At 43.7% G+C, this 13,609-nt stretch overlaps 1 pseudogene; it reads right to left on the bottom strand.

Annotated features, from left to right (window-relative positions):
- Positions 1-1,388: 1,388 nt before the first annotated feature.
- Positions 1,389-12,812, bottom strand: LOC137148665 (olfactory receptor 10A4-like; annotated as a pseudogene).
- Between the last annotated feature and the right edge of the window lie 797 nt (positions 12,813-13,609).

The raw sequence follows: 13,609 nt of genomic DNA, 5'->3' as shown, positions 1-13,609 counted from the left end.
CTTCTTTCTGTCCTTCCTGTTTGTGTCCATGTTCGGTCTCTCACTGCAGGAAGCAAAACCGTGCTGTTCACCAGACCCCCGTCTCTGTGCCATGGGTTTGAACTGTGATGTTCCATTCTCTAGCTGCCTGTTTTCCCGGCGGCAGGGCAGGGAATTCATTCAAAGACCATACAAATCAATGACCCCCAAAAGCCTAGTCTTGATGACTGTCAGTGGTGGTCCTTCAGCCAGGTGTCAAACACCTGTCCCAGCCAGGGCAGCTGTCTGGGATCCAGCACAACACGCAGCCACTGAGAGACAGCAGAAATGTGCCGTCAGCTTGGCAATAATTCCAAAACACAGAGCTTAGGATTTCATACTGTCATATCCCTTGGAGTTATACAAGCAACCAATAAACCAACAGCCGGCATAACACAAGCAGAGTTTATACACCCAAACGGAGAAGACCCAATAACCTCATCAAGTTCACTAGACTTTGATCTGGCTGCTGCTTTTATGTGGCAGGTACTCAGCTAGCCCAGGGATGGGTGGCAGTACAGAGACCTGAGAGAGACACATAGATAGATAAACAGATTCCGATCTTATTTCCACTAGTGTAAATCTACAGTAACTCCATTGACCTGAGTTTGTGTGTGTTAGAAATAACCAAACTGGTTGTCCCTGGGGCGGATTGGGGAGACAGAAACCTTTATTGCCTCCTCGTTTCACCTAGATGCCACGAATGAGCGACGGGGGGGAGGGGGTTACTTTACAATTATTTTATCCATACCAGTATGTAAATGTATACATTTCCAGCAACTCCCCATAGACTCTTATTTGGTTACATTGACACCTATAAAATCAATATTAACAACTACATGATGAATACAATTATACCCACCACTGTTTGTTGTTTACAGGATTACCATACAGAGGTCAGGCACATCATCTTAAAACATATTAATTTTACACTAACATTCTTTGAAGAAAAGGCATGCCGGGGGGGAAGGAAGATAATGCTTTCTTCCCACCCTGGCCTGTGCAGGAGTGGTGATAGTTAGCCTCATCCCCTGCGCAGATGGCCAGGAAGGGAGGAAAAGAAGAGAGATAACAGACTTTAACTAGAATTCACACCAATTAACGAACACAAGATTTGCCCGTGCCTTGACCCTGTTCCCCATAACTTAGGCCTGACCATTTATCCAACTTTTAACTCTTTACTCTCCTACAGTGTGCATTTTTGACACTGTAAATACCCCTTTGCATGTAAAGAGATTGCAAAGCATGTTCTCACAGAGACACTAATGTCGCCTATTGATTACATTTCTCTACAGACACAGAATGAAATCACAGTCAAAGGAAAAAGATGGACCTTTAATTTTTGTGGATAACTACCACCCTGTCAGTTTTCACAGGGAAGCTTTGATCTCCTTGTTTCTCATGCTATAGATGATGGGATTCAACATTGGAGGCAGCACCGAATAGAAAACAGCCACCACGAGATCCAGCCGTAACGTCGTGCTGTAGAGGGGTTTCAGGTAGGCAAAGCTGCCAGTGCATACTAACAAGGATAGCACAGTGAGGTGAGGCAGGCAGGTGGAGAAGGCTTTGTGCCAGCCCTGCTCAGAGGGGATTCTCAGCACTGTGCTGATGATCTGAACATAAGACACAATTATAAAAACAAAGCAGCATAAGACTAAGCCCACAATAAAGAGAATGACCCCCGTTTCACTGAGGTAGGAGTCAGAGAAGGTGAGCTTGAGGAGCTGGGGAATGTCACAGAAGAACTGATCCACCTTGTTGCCTCTGCAGAAGGAGATTGCCAACATGTTTCCGGTGTGCAGGGCAGAAATGAGACCACCGCTGGCCCAGGCCCCGGCTGCCATTTGGACACAAGCTCCCCTGTTCATCACTCTCTCGTACTGCAGTGGCTGGCAGATGGCGACATAGCGATCGTACGCCATGACGGTGAGAAGGAAAAAAATCTGCTCCCACCAAGAAGGGGAGGAAAAAGACTTGGGTGACACATCCAGCATAAGAAATTTACCTGGTGTTCATGAGGGAATTGGCCATGGATTTGGGGATAGTGATAGAGATGGAGCCAATGCCTAGGATGGACAGATTGATCAGGAAGAAGTACATGGGGGAGTGAAGGTGGCGGTCGAGGGCTATGACTGTGACGATGAGAAGGTTCCCCATTAAGGCTGACAGGTAAACCACTAGAAATACCACAAAGTGCAAAATATGCAGGTCCCGAACGTCGGAGAATCCCTGGAGAAGAAATTCGGTCACGGTGGTTCGGTTGGATATTTTCTTCCTCAGCACATTGTGTCCTGCCTGCGGAGGGAAGGAGAAGGGCAATGGTGAGGGTTAGAGTGACCGAGGGAATGATCCTGATTCCTCTCTCCGTAGTAACTTACGATGTGACTGTCAGAGCACAGCCCTGATCACATCCACTGAGCAGGGCCGGTGAGGGCTCCTCGCTGTGGAGAATGAGACGACTAGTCCGGTGCGTTATCCAACTGATGTCAATGAACACAAGTCTTGGAAGCTGGGTCAGTTCACACCGAAACCAACAGTCCTAGCAAAGAAAGTCCCTTTATTGTGACCAACCGCAGGCTCGCAGCTTGGGCCTGGAACAGAAACTGTAAAACACCAGCACAGCCTCAGTCCCATTGCCAGGGAAATACGACATAGACTTACCTAGCGTCCGACACGGCCACTTGGCTGTGATGATTCCACATAGACGGCCTGCTGCCAATTCACACATTGATTTATGGGCCCAGTGCCAGCCACGCTTACAAAGCTGTGTGATGATGGATTAATGGCATGGCTCAGTTACTGCTGTGTTGTATCATTTCCCTTTGTGACTTTGTGTCTGTGCTCTGCGGGTCAATGACAATCAGGACACCTGGGTTCTGTTCTTGGTTCTGCCATTGACCTGCTGTGTGACCTTCAGCCAGTCACTTCCCCCCGCAGTGACTCTCTTTCCCTCCCTCCCTTTCTCTGCCTGGTCTACTAGGACTGTGAGCTCTTTGGAAGACGGGCTGTGTCGTATTATGTGTATATTTTCTGCACTTTATTATGATATTTGTGTGCTCAGCTGTCAGCAGTGATGGAGCCTGGATATGGTGCTAGACAAAGAGGTTTCTAGTCCCAGTGACCACCTCCCTGTCCATCTAAGCTCCATGTCTGAATAGACAGATCTGGCTGCAACTCTGAAACTGGGTTCAAAGCTCCTAGTCCCATATTCTGTGGGTATCAGCTTTGCCGCTTACTCAGTTTTACTTTCCTTTGAAACAGAAATCAAACAGATGCAGTAGAATGAATGGGATTCCAGTTATGTTGTTATTAGCCAACATTAAGGTTCCCCACCCTTGTTTGAAGTTTCAGTCTGGTTGGAAAGTTTCAGTTGAATTTTGGTTGGTTGGTTGGGTTTTTTGGATGAAAAATTGTTTTTTTAGGAAAACACTGTTCTCACAATGCGTCTGCTTTCCTTCAAGATCTGTGATGTTTTGTTAGAAAACTGAGTACTCAGCAAGCAACCTTGTTTGGTTTTCATCTTAAACTTTACACTCTTCAGCTGAAAGTTTGCAGTTGCCTAAAGCTGAAAAAAAATTGGGTTTGGAGTTTTTGATGAAAAGTTGAAATTTTCCACCAGAGGAATTATTCCCCCCCCCCCCCCCCCGACTATCTCTAGTTGTTTGAGTAACTTAACAGTCAAATCCTTAGTGAATGCTGACAGCAATTCTGATTCACGGTCTTAAATTTCCCTTGTATGTTAATCCCCACACATATATTTAACTGACATAGCACACTTACTGTACTGGCCTCTGTGGATTTTTCCCCAACAGGTGATGACTCCGGTCGTCCAGCTCCAGGATTCTTCAGTCATTATCTACCTATCGAGCTATGTAGAAGCCAAAGACTCAAGTGTGTAAGAGTCATCTCACCCCTCACTCTGAGCATGACCTGACAGAACTAGACTCAGATCGGTTGCTCTCTGCAGCTGAGCAGTGTGTAGCTGGCTTTGAGCATCACTGGCATTAAAGCAGCGATGCTGCGGGAACGTGATTTACCCATGTCTATTTCCTAAGGGCTTGTGGGACTCACTCTCGAGAGACCTGAACAGCTCAGAAGCAGAGGCCCAGAGGCAAAACTTCATAAACTCATCCATTGTAAAGCCAAAAGGGGCCGTTCTGCTCCTCTAGTCTGACCTCCTGCCTAGCCCAGGCCCTAGGATCTCCCCTAGGGTTTTATGACTCTAGCCCAGCTTCTGTGCTTTCTGTGCACCGGGATTACCAAGGGATTTGGGCACCTAAAGGTGGGACAGGTATATGCTGGGATTTCCCAAAGCTCCTAAATCTGCCAAGTAGCTAAATCCCATGAGCATCCAATGGGAATTAGGCTCCTAACTTGCTGAGGTGTTACTGCAGATCCCACTAGGCAACTGTCAGCTTCCTTAGATGCCTAATCCCTTTTGTAATTCTGGCACCGGGTCTCTCTTGGCATCTTCCAAGGCCTGGGCTTCTCTTGACTTTCAGAACTATGAAGGCTGGGATTTGCAAAGGGGCCTAAGGGAGAGTAAGGCATGCACGTCTTGGGGGCCTAACTCCCTTAGACCACCTTGACAATCCCAGCCTACAATGATAACAAGGGCAGCCAGGCAGCAGGGGTTATAGAGAGGAAGTCAAGTCACCTGGAGCTCTTGTGATCTAAGCCCAGCTACGCAACTGAATTACCTCAGCTCTCTGTGCCTCAGTTGCCCCAACTGTAACCTGGGGGAGAAGGCCAGGCACTGGAGGAGTAATTCACTATGGATGGTGTACAGAAGGGCTTATGCAAAACTTAGTTTTAGTTGAACTCCGAGCCCCCTGTACAACAAGAGCAAGAGCCTTGTGTCCAGCCTTGTGTTCTGCCTCCCCAGTCACTTCAGCCCCTCCATTCCAGGCAGTAACCCCCCAGCTGGATCCCCTCCCTTCTACTTTGGCCAGCCTTCTCAGCCAGCCCCCTTCCCCCATGGCACTCTGGCCACTCTCTCTAGCAAGTCCACTCACCCCCACACGCCACTGCATCCAGCACCTGCCCGCAGACCCCATCCTCGCACAATTGAACAGGTCTAGAGTCCTTTTCTTTCTTTCTTTCTTTCTTTCTTTCTTTCTTTCTTTCTTTCTTTCTTTCTTTCTTTCTCCATCTTGCCAAGTGACTCTTTCATCCTTTATCCACAGTGGAACAGGAAGCCTCTGTCTTTTCTGCAGGGTTTTTCTTTATATTGTATCAAAGCAAACGGAGGAAGAACAGAGAAAATCATAGAATCATAGAATCCAAGAGTTGGAAGGGACCTCAGGAGGTATCTAGTCCAACCCCCTGCTCACAGCAGGACTAACCTCAGCTATATCATCCCAGCCAGGGCTTTGTCAAGCCTCAGCTTAAAAACCTTTAAAGATGGAGACTCCACCACCTCCCTAGGTAACCCATTCCAGTGCTTCAACACCCTCCTAGGGAAAACCTTTTCCTAATATCCAACCTAGACCTCCCCAACTGCAACTTGAGGTCATTGCTCCTTGTTCTGTCATCTGTCAAATGCACATTTCACGCACATCAACACACAGCACCTAGACAAACAAGTGCTAATGAGGTATCTGGAGGTCTCTATTTGTGACCGGCTGCAATATGGCCTGTAAGGAGCAGCAGATGGTGTAATAGAAAGTCAGATCCTGAGACATGAGGCTAGGATAACAGGCCAGATAGGGGGCCTGAGGCCCAGCTGAAGTCATTGGGCGCTGCTGTTATAAAGCAAAGTTAGCAGAAGTCAGGCTAGGAACCTTGCACACACATAGCCAACGTCTGCTGGCTTGCAGAGGGTCTTGGGGTGGAGATGGCAATAGGCACATTTCATGTGCAATGCACTTTCTCTGCTTAAGTTCACACGCAAGTTGCACCCAGAGGCAGTCATTTTTTTTCCTTGCTTGGTTTTCCCCCCAAACATTTATTGTGATGAAAAATTCATTATTCTCTGTCTTAAAAAAAGAAAAAAGAAAAGTATTATGAAGCATTGTCCTTTCTTTTGATTAAACGGGTGAAACTGTTTAGGGTTTGGTTGTTTTTTTTGTTTTCAAAAACTGGGGGAAAAAATAGTTTGGAACATTTTCTTTATCCCCTCTTTTTCCAGTGAAAAGGTATAAAAAACCCAGAAAAATTCCATGAAAAAAATTCTAATAAAATGAAATGATTTTTTGTGGGTGGAACAACTTTCTTTAATGAAAACTTTTTTTAAATTTTAGAAATGAAAATTAAATCAGGATTTTTGTTGGGGGGAGGGTTCTTCCCTTTTCATCCACCACTCTTCTTTCCAGCAAAATGGGAAAAATTGGGGGGATCCTCAAAATGTAAACACCAAGCAAAAAAAATCATTTTTGTTTTATCAAAATAAATTGAAAATATATTATTTTTAAAGAAGATTTCATTTGAATTTTTATAGCAAAAACAGCAATTTTCACCAGATCTAGATGCAGGTATTTGAACCTTCCTTGGTTGTCAATCCTTCTGCAGTAAAACTCCCACCCTGGCATTCCCAGCTAGCCACGTTCATCTGGACATTAATGACTTGAACTCCAATAGCGCTTTCCTTTCCAAATGCATTTAGAAGCACAACATTAAAATGTACAGCTGCACTGTTTATGAAAACGAAACCCATTATGTTGATCATTTTTATTTGATATTATAAATTTGATATAGTCTATAGTCTAAATCATCCCAGTCAGGGCTTTGTCAAGCTGCACCTTAAAAACCTCTAAGGATGGAGTTTCCACCACCTCCCTAGGTAACCCATTCCAGTTCTTCACTACCCTCCTAGTTAAAAACTTTTTCCTAATATCCAACCTAGACCTCCCCCACTGCAACTTGAGATCATTGCTCCTTGGTCTCTCATCTGCCACCACCGAGAACAGCTTAGCCCCCTAATCATTTTGGTTGCCCTCTGCTGGACTCTCTCCAATTTGTGCACATCCTTCCTGTAGTGGGGGGCCCAAAACTGGATACAGAACTCTAAGTGTGACCTCACCAGTGCCAAATAGAGGAGAATAATCACTTCCCTCCATCTGCTGGCAATGTTTCTACTAATGCAACTTAATATGCCATTACCCTTGATGTCAATAAGGGCACACTGTTGACTCATGTCCATCTTTTTGTCTAGTGTAACCCCCAGGCCTTTTTGTCAAACTGCTGCCTACCCAGGAAGCTCACTTTAGGGAATAAAGTATCTGAACGGTTTTATTATAGGTATGATGGTTTGCCCATCCTTACCGGCGGGACTGGCCAGCATGAAAAGGCAGCTATATATTGCAGAACTGGATTTTTTTTAACAGACTGTATGGGACAGAGAACTTAGGGAACTGGGATATAACGACTCACCAGGTGACGCAACAACCATGTGGAGCCCTGATACTGTGTCCGTTGTGTAGAGGAGGGGAAGTAGTAAAGGTGAGTTAGCTGGAAAAGAGCAAGTTTAGGCTGAATGTGAGAAAAAATGAGCTGAACACATCAACAGAAAAACCAAAAAGAACTTCCTTCACAGAAGGGTGTTTTAGGCTGTGGGATTGCTTATTCTGATAAAGGAATTTATAGGAAACCTGGCTGGGATTTTCAAAGGCATTTAACAAAGTTAGATGCTGAAGTCCCGTTGAAATCAACAGTAGTTAGGATCCTAACTGTCTCAGACTTCTTTGAAAAGTCCAGCCCTTCTCTGGATGAAAAGGTCGAACAAAATACCGTGGGGAACATTTACTGCCTAACGTCTATTTTACAAACGGCTCAGTGCTGGCCTAACTCTGCATCCACTCAGGTCAATGGACATTGGACCAGGTGAAGAAAGACCACAAAAGCACTGAAGAGTGACCTTTTCTGGTACAAAGCCCCGAGCTACTCTCCTGCATGGCTCAGTCCCACGGCGAGCCATAAACTGTCGCTGATACTCACAAGGGCACCAAGTTATCATAGTTGCAGGTTGAGCTGCACCTCTGTCACCCCTCTCCGAGTGTGTCCGCTCTAGTGTCTGGATCTTAGCCCAGGCCCTGGGTTCCAGCACTCCGTGTATCCTCCGCGCTTACCCCGTGGGCCCAAATTGGTTGAACACCTGTTCTTCTTTCCTTAAGTGACCAGTGGCAAATACAGTAACCCTGACAGCCTTCTTAACCCAAAGTATGGTTTACTTTCAGCAGAAAAACAAAAGATTTAAAGTAAAACAGATTTTCAAACTCTAAGAGAGGCAAGATAAATAACAAAAAAGTCATTGAAGAAGGCGATCTGGAACTCCGGGTTCTCATCGCCCAAGGAAGTGAACCAATCACCAGACCCTACAGGCATTCACCCAACCACATAATGCAAAAACCAGGGGTCACCTGATAAAATTCATAGGCAGTAGGGTTAAAACAAAGACATGGACACACTTTTTCACACCACTCAGTCAGCCTTTGAGCTTGTTTCCTGGACATGAAGTGAAGGTGAAAAATATCACTTGGTTCATGACAGAGTTAGCTAATTTCACGGAGGATAGGTCCGTCAATGGCTATTAGCCTCAATGGTCAGGGACACAACACCATGCTCTGGGTGCCCCTAAGCCTTTGATTGCCAGGAGCTAGGACTGGATGATAGGGGGTGGATCACTCAAAATTGTCCTGTTCTGTTCATTCCCTCTAAAGCATCTGGTACTGGCCAGTCTCGGAAGACAGGAGACTGGGCTAGATGGACCATTGGTCTGACCCACTGTGGCTGTTCTTATTCATTCTTATATTTTCTCTCTTTCTCTCTGGCCCAATGACTGTTCCATTTTTCAGCCAGAATGGAACCGCTCTAACTGTAGAGACTAAGGAAGTCCCCACCTTTTTGGGAGAGCTGGTTTGTGGGACCCAAACTAATAGGTGAGCTCAGATGCTGCAAGGGAGATAGGCAGAGGAACATCTATCTTCCCATGGTTCATGCATTGCTCTGGAGGATACATGTTGGGACGTCTGGCCTGAGATTGCAGTGCCCATATCCAGAAGCAGAAATGTAGGCACCTAGGGAACTTTTATTGCAAAAATTTTGGCCTTGGCACCTACAGAGTTTGGGGGCAGCTGATCAAGGGTTTAGAGAATTCCATTGGGGCCTGATTCTGGGATTTAGGCACTTAGAGGAGTACTTAGGATGTTATGTCCTCTTCTAAACCTATCCCCACCCATTGCTTTCGAAAATCTCACTAGGTTACTGTATGCATCTTTAGGCAAATAAATAGCTTTAGAACACTAGCCCTGTGTTTGGAAATGAAATGCCAGGACTGTGTGTGTTTGTGTTTGTGTGTGTATATGCAGTGTCTGGTGCATTTGCCTCTAGTCCAAGTGCAGCACAGTTTGGTTACAATGGAAGCACAACAGGCACCGCTTCTTCTGTGTTCTCCTTCTGAGATTCAGTTTTTATGACACATTGCTATTTTGAGACACTGGAGAACTTTGAATGTGCACAATGGCTCAGATTCTCAATTCAGTCACTCTGGTGTAAATATGGACTAATTCCGCTCACTCCAGCTGTTCATGTGTGATCAGAACCTGGCCCAAAATCTCTGTGATAAAAGCATGCTGGGTCAGACACATCGCTGGTGCAACCACAGTGAAATGAGAGGAGTTGCACCAAGGAGCAGTTTGGTCCATGCCATTGAAAACTAACTAGCAACATTTCAGGGGACATGATGTAATAAATGTTGTTTTGAATTAATACCCAAAGGCCCTAACTATAGATCCTCCATCACCAATGGAATATATTAAACAAAGACAAAGTTTAGAATCCATCCATCGAAGAGTTCTTGTGTTGTGTTTATACATCAGTTATTTAACTCCCAAATTTCTCAGTAGCTGCAAACAGGCTAGCACAAAGGTCTTGGAAGAGTCAGCTGGGATTTTCATCCCTAGATGTTGCTATGAATCCAGAGAATTTGCTACTGTCTAAACTTTGATAAAATGTGATAACGATTTGGAAGCCTTGACACATTTTTTAGTGGACGCATGTCAAAACCCTGACTACAGCTCCAGACCAAGAACATGGGAGTTATGTGTTTATCCAACGGGAGGGGCATTGATGCCTCCTGGTGGAGTTTGATCTGTCCATTATTCAATTGTTTGTCACTTTATACCATTAGATGGGGTAGGAGTGAATATATGCAGAGTAGGTACGGAAATTTAAGTTTTTAACGTGACTAACTAACTAATTAATGCCTCCAAAAAATTGTGAGTTAAACACTCAAGTATGCTTGTTAATAACCATGCCATTTTCTTCCAAAAGACTCTTAGAACTTCATGATTCTTTATGGCTAAGATTTTCAAAGCAACCAAAGGGAATTAGGTGCCTGACTGCTGTTGAAAATCACTTGGAATTGGACTTCTAACTCTCATTGTTCCCTTTAAAATCCAAGTCAGTTTGGTTGGTACACATTATGTTATGTTTATTAACAGTGTATTCAGTGTTTATATGGATAGCAAATACAATGATTTGAAAGAACTTTGTTCAGGGTATCATTATTACTTTATATAATACACAAGTATGTGAAAAGCTTCACACAAAAGTATTGTTCCATAACAAATTATACATCAGTCCCAAATAATGACACTTTAAGACACATCAAAACTCCATCGATCATATGATACATATGTGATAAAGAGCCCAACATTTCTTACCTAGATGAGGTTTACACTGACTTGAATCTATGCACCTCAACTACATGACTTCTCTTTTACACCAGTTTAAGTTAGAGGGGAATCTGGACTATTGCTTTCAGTGAACTGTTCATAGATTCAAACGTTTTAAGACCAGAAGAGGCCATTAGGGTAATCACCTCCTTCAAAGTCATCTTTGGAACCTCAGCTGGTGATTCCTGAATGAATCCCAGAAATCTACGGTGAAAACAAGGGTACCTTTGAGAAAGATATCCAAACTTTATTTAAAGATTCCAAATGATGGAGAAGCTCTCACATCCCCCTGGAAGTTGTTCCTAGAGATAATGTATAGATACCAAGGCCGTAGGGGATTACTGTGATCATGTAGTCTGCAGAACACAGGCCATGGAACTTCCCCAAAATCAATCCTTTTCAATGAGAGCAAAACTATAAAAATGCACAATTTTGATTTTGAAATTGACAGTGTGGAGAATCACTGCTTCCCAGGACAGAAAGCCGGACGTTGCATGTTTGGCCCATGTTCTTTGTTCCTAGATGCTTACATTTACATTTAGCTGTATTAAAACACATACTATTTGTTTGCCCTCGGCTCACGAAGTGATCCAGGTGGCTCTGAATTCATGTGGCCTGATTTCTTCATCGTTTACCCCGACCCAATATGTGTGTCATCTGCAATCCTCATTAGTAATGATTTTATTCTCTTACTGGTAAAATATTGGATCATATCTGTAGTTTGATGTTTGCTTAGTTCAGCTTCAAGCCATTGGATCTTGTCATGACTTTGTCTGCTAAATTTTAGAGTCATTTACTCCGAGTTACTTATTTGTTGTGATAAAGCCATTATTTAACCATCCTTTCAATAAGCAAAATAGATCTAGCTCCTTCACCTTTCCTGCACATGAATCAATCCTCTAGACTTTCTCTGAAATCTTTCCAGTTACTCAATGTGAATTTCATGTAGGAACTCCAGAACTGTGAACAGAATTCCAGTAATGGTTTCACCAGTGTTTTACACATTTACACTACTGTGAGTGTAAAGAGAATTAATATTTCAGTGGAGTTACGCATGATTTGTGCCTGGGTGAGAGGAAAATATTTAAGACATTTCAGACAAGAATGGAAATGCACAGTTTCCCCACTGCCAGTCTCCCACGCACAACAGCATCAACAGCATCATCCCATAGATGTTACCTTAGGAAAAAATGTCCTGCCTATTGTATTCCTGAGAGCAGATTTTATCTCCTTGTTCCTCAGGCTGTAAATAATGGGGTTGAATGTTGGAGTCAGCATCGTGTATACGAGGGAAAAGAACCTGCCACTGCCCTGAGACTGCATTGAACTGGGCTGCATATAAATAGAAGTTCCAGTCCCGTAGAAGAGAGAAACCACAATGAGGTGGGAGGAGCAGGTGGAGAAGGCTTTGTGTCTGCCCTCAGCTGAGGGCATCTTCAGGATTGTGGAGATGATGAGGCCATAGGACAAGAGGATGAGCAAAAATGGGAGCAGGATGAAGAGAACTGTGGTGGTGGTGGTAACAGCAGCTTCATTTTTTTAGGTGTCTGTGGTGGCCAGTTTCAGAGCAGGGAAAACATCACAGAAGAAATGGCTGATTCTATTAGACCCACAGAAAGGCAGAGTAAATATTGAAAGGCTGTGTCCAAAAGCCACCAGGGCACCAATGGTCCAGGCACCAGCTGCCATACAAGTACAAACCATCTGGTTCATCCTGAGGGTGTATTTCAGAGGATGGCATATGGCCACGTATCGGTCATACGCCATGACAGGGAGAAGGCAGCACTCCGTGATGTCAAAGAAAACAAAGAAACACATCTGAGCACTACAGCCCATGAAGGAGATGGTCTGGGTCTGTGACAGTAGGTTCACCAGCATCTTGGGCTGGGTGACTGAGGTGTAGCAGATCTCCAGGAAGAATAAATTCCTGAGGAAGAAATACATGGGGGTGTGAAGGGCAGAGTCAGCGATCGTGACGATAACAATCAGCGTGTTCCCCACCAGGGCCATCACATAGAAGATGAAGACGAGCACAAAGGGCAAGACTTGCAGTGATTGGAAATCAGAGAATCCCAGCAGATGTATCTCAGTCACACATGTCTGGTTGTTTTTCTCCATACCATCAATACATTTAAGCAGAGATCTTGGAGCCTGAAAACAACGGGAAGCAATAGTTAAAATTTGATGTAGAGGTAGTGGGAGGGGGAGGAGAATGATGGAACTGTTCTCCTTTGCAAAATGCCATTTTGCTGAAATCAAAATATGTTGGAAGAGTGGGCCAAGTTTGAGAAAACATTCAACAGAAAAAATGTGTAATTATTTCAATCAAACTGGAGTGCTTTGTTTACAGACATAACCATTTCATTTTGTTCCAGCTTTCTTATTTTATTTTGACTTCTATGACACGTTAGGTTATAAACAATTACAATGCAATATGAAATTCAATATTATATATTATATATATATATATATATTATCCAACACTCTATTTAGTATTCTGTATGATGTTATGTTATATTTGTAATGGGTTGGAATTACTGAAATTAAACATTTCAACATGATACAAAAAGAAACATTTCAATAATGTCACTTTGATGTCTCTGGATTAATTTTTTTCAGAATATCCATTTCATGAAAATTTCAAAATATTCCAATACAGGACAAAAGCCAATTATGAAATGTCCATATTTCCCAGAAGATAGAAATTCCATTTTCAAACCACCTCTAGTTCAATATTCTCATCATGTAATAAATTAATCTTAATGACCAGAGATGGCCATGCAGTTGAATCTAAAATATGAAGAACAGATTGTGGAGGTTTGTAATCTGGTGTAAACTGGGGCTCCAAACTGCCAGATAAACCAGCAGAGCAGGCTGTCTGTGCATCTTGGACAGAAAGTGAATCAATCAATGAA

This window comes from Emydura macquarii, unplaced genomic scaffold, assembly GCF_026122565.2.
Source record: "Emydura macquarii macquarii isolate MOO-44397 ecotype Brisbane River unplaced genomic scaffold, CSIRO-AGI_Emac_v2 contig_685, whole genome shotgun sequence".
Taxonomy (NCBI): Eukaryota; Metazoa; Chordata; order Testudines; family Chelidae; genus Emydura; species Emydura macquarii.
This window is presented reverse-complemented; position numbering and strand designations above follow the sequence as displayed.